Below are 4,022 nucleotides of genomic sequence, written 5' to 3'. Positions count from 1 at the left end.
GAAATAGACTACCACATCTTCTTCCCCCAGAGTGAGTTTGAACAACCAACCTTTTCATTAGCAACCAACTGCTTTAACTACTGTACCACCAGGGCTCCTTGAAAACCCCCCAATATAATGGAAATTATGAGGTAAATCTTTGGGTCCATTTTAAGAGCACTCATAAAACTACCAAGGCCATGAAGGTTATATGTTATGGACTGAATTGTGCCCCCAAAAAATGTGTTGTAAATCCCGAACTCCTACATCTGTGGGTTACATTCCATTTGGAAATAGGTTTCTCTTTGTTATCTTAATTACCTTATCAGTGTGGAGTGTGTCTTGAACCAATCACCTCCAAGATATAAAGCGACCTGATTAGGCATGGAGAAGGAAGCACAAAGAGGGGAAGGTACATACAACATGAGATCACCAAGAGCTAAAAAGAGACAAGGGCTTTTCTCCCCTAGAGCCAACAGAGAGAAAAGCCTCCCCCAAGAGCCAGCACCCTGAATTCTGACTTCTAGCCTCTTTGTTGTTGTTGTTGTTGTTTGCCGTCGAGTCGGCCCCGACTCTAGCCTCTTAACAGTGAGAAAACAAATTTCTGTTTGTCAAAGCTACCCACTGGTGGTATTTCTGGTGCAGCAGCACTTAGAAGCTAAGACAGTGTGCATATCCCAAAAGCCGCCAAGTTATCAAAAGATGTCACCTTGTGGAAGCAACGTATGCCATTCCATTATTACAGTGATGGAGTTGGTAGATGTATCCAGGCCAAACTGTGTGTGTGTGTGCAGGCGGGGGTGTCACAGGGTCAGTGGTCCAAAAAAAGTGCTGAGTTTTTGCTTGTTGTTGTTGTTATGTGCCATCAAGTTGGACCTGACTCATAGCGACCCCTCCTTGGGTTTCTGGGGCGATATTACTAGGGAAGTAGATTGCCCAACCTTCCTTCGAGGAGTGACTGGGGGGTTTGAACCACCAGCCTTCTGGTTAGCAGTCAAGTGCCTTAGGGACTATGCTACCAGAGCTTCTTGTTTAAAAATGTAGACTGCAATGCTGAACTGAGTGTCTTTGGTCATTGAGCACACCTAGGGGAACAGAGCCCCTAAAATGTGCTGCCAGACATACAGAAGTCCAGATTAACCATACATAGGCCTCCCCTGCCATATGAAGGTGATCCTTCCTGAAAAGAGCAAACCATTCCTAAACCAGAAGAGACGATTGCATACACACACACACACACACACACACACACAAAAATCCCAGGAGAAACACAAGAAATAACTATGGTTTGGGAGTAAATTTAGTGTAAAATAAAATGCAAGCTAAATGCACAAAAAGAAGAAGGGTGGCTGGGGTACAGTAAATTACTTAATAGCGTAGTGCCTAAAGCACTTGACTGCTAACCAGAAGGCTCGTGGTTCAAACCCACCAGCCACTCCTCGGAAGGTTGACCAATCTATTTCCTTAGTGATACTGCCTCGGAAACCCAAGGAGGGGTCGCTATGAGTCGGGTCCGACTCGACGGCACATAACAACAACAACAACAAAAGCCATAGTCTTTGTGACTCCCACCGGAAGACTGGGTGGGATTATGGAAATGTGAAGTGCTTGGGGCACACCACGGGGATTAGATAGCTTGTTAATAATGTAAATAAGGGGCATGGCACCCTTGTGTGGGTGGAACTGTACAAATAAAGTATATGGAACCCTAACATGGGGATTGGTTGGTTTTGCCATACCCACTAGGGCTTAAAATGAGCCATTCCAGAGGTGGAAAGGGAGGTTCACACTGCCATCAAGAAAGCAGAACCAGGAGTAGAGTGTGACCTTTGTACCTGGGATGCCTGCACTGAATCTCCTTGACCCAGGAGACTGAGAGAGCTGTAACACTTTGCTGAGACAGCAAGAGATGACGAGAAGTAGTAGCAGGCCCTGGCAGCCGACCTCAGCAGCAGAGACCAGCCCAAGACAGACGGGTGGGCTTCCCAGCCCACGGATCAAGAAAGCTTATTGGTGGAGTGAGATGCTTCTATGGGCGCCTATTGGCAGAACTAAAAGACCTTTGTCACACTTGCCAGAGCAGGGCAGAGGCTAGGCCAAGAGGCTGAGGGCAAAAAAAGAGACATGCCTGTGGGCATGGCCAAGGAGAGGCTGTCCTGATTGAAGAATTGTATCCTGAGCATTCCTGAAACTAAATTATAGCCTATGACTTCCTTAATAAACCCAATAATCATGAGTATTATCTGTGAGTTCTGCCTTTGCAACAAATTATCAAACCCAGCAGAGAAGTAGAGAGTGCCATGGGAGGGACAGTTGGTGTCAGAATCGGTAAAAAGGTTGGAGAGTGGTGGCATGTCCAGCCAATGAGGGCTCCAAAAACTTTGCTGAATAAATTTCCAGAATAGGAGGAATATCCTTCGTCAAACATTTAAGTAAAGCTTTTGTTCTCATCAAAAAACAGAAAGATGGATTCCATCCTTTAGAAATAAAAGTGCTAGCACACAAAAAGGTTTGCATAAAGACTCTTTTTGCAGCATTGATTCTACTAGAAACAAAGCAGATTTCCATCATAGTGCCCATTGCCATTGAGCCAATTCCAACTCATAGTGACCCTATAGGGCAGAGGAGAACTGCCCCACAGGGTTTCCAGTGCTGTAAACTTCATGGAAGTAGACTGCCTCAGCTTTCGCCCAAGTAGAGGCTGGTGGGTTTGAAGCACCAACCTGTCAGTTAACAGCGAGCACTTAACCACTATGCCACCAGGGTTCCTTTTTTTCTGTCATAGTACCAAAAACCCAAACTCACTGTTGTCAAGTTAATCCTGACTCATAGCGACCTCTCCTTGGGTTTCCAAGGCAGTATCTCTACAGAAGTAGATTGCTCAGTCTTCCTTCTGAGGAGTGGCTGGTGAGTTTGAACTTCCAGCCTTCTGGTTAGCAGTCAAATGCCTTAGGGACTAACGCTACCAGAGCTCCCAGGAAATACAATAGAGCAATGGAAATTAATGGATTCCTGCTATGTGCAACTATGTGGATGAATCTTGCAAGTATGTTGTTGTTGTTGTTAGATGCCATCTAGTCAGTTCTGACTCACAGAAACCCTATGTACAACGTAACAAAATACTTCCTAGTCCTGTGCCATCCTCATAATCTTTGCTATGTGTGAGCCCATTGTTGTAGCCATTGTTTCAGTCCAGCTTATTGAAGGGTCTTCATCTTTTGTTCTGACCCTCTACCAAGCAAGATGAGGAGTCAGCCGCAGGGATCCAGGTGAGGAGAGGGAACCCAGGCACACCCCAAAGTGGCATGGTGGGAGAAGGGAATAGGCCTGGGGACCAGGACAGAGCGAGGAGTCAGCTGCAGGGATCCAGGTAAGGGTGGTAGGAGAGGTTTCCAACAGGGAGACAAACTTGTCTATTGGTTTGTCCTACCATGGTGAAGTGTTGATGTAAGTCTTGAGGCTGAGCCACTGGTGTTTCAAGCCCAGTGGGGTGCACATGGTGCATAAGTATCAGCCCAGCTTACAGACTGAGACAGAGTAGGAAGAAGGAAGAGGCCGTCCACTTCTCAAAGAATTGGCCAGGGAAAACCTTATGAATGAGTGAAGAAACACTGTCTGATACATTACCGCACAACTTTATGAATAGTCCAGATAGGTTAGAAGGCTCTCAAAATAGGAATGGGAAAGAGCTGCATCATCAGAGTAAACACAGCCTTACTGGCTGTGGTAAAGCTTTTGAGACCTCCATTTGCTGATGTGGCACCACTCAAACTGAGGAGAAACAGCTGCAGACATCCATTAATCATCAAAACATGGAATGTACAAGGTATGAAGCTAGGTAAATTGGAAGTTGTCAAAAATGAAATGGAACACATAAAGATTGATATCCTAGGCGTTAGTGAGCTGAAATGGACAGGTTATGGCCATTTTGAATCAGACAACCATACGATCTACTATGCTGGGAATGACAGTTTGAAGAGAAATGGCGTGGCATTCATCATCACAAAGGATGTTTCAAGATCTGTCCTGAAGTACAATGCTGT

The sequence above is a fragment of the Orycteropus afer genome, unplaced genomic scaffold (genome assembly GCF_000298275.1).
Source record: "Orycteropus afer afer isolate SDZICR_OR568_19922 unplaced genomic scaffold, OryAfe1.0 scaffold00094, whole genome shotgun sequence".
Lineage (NCBI taxonomy): Eukaryota > Metazoa > Chordata > Mammalia > Tubulidentata > Orycteropodidae > Orycteropus > Orycteropus afer.
The sequence above is the reverse complement of the archived record's forward strand: the minus strand, read 5'-3'. Positions refer to the sequence as shown.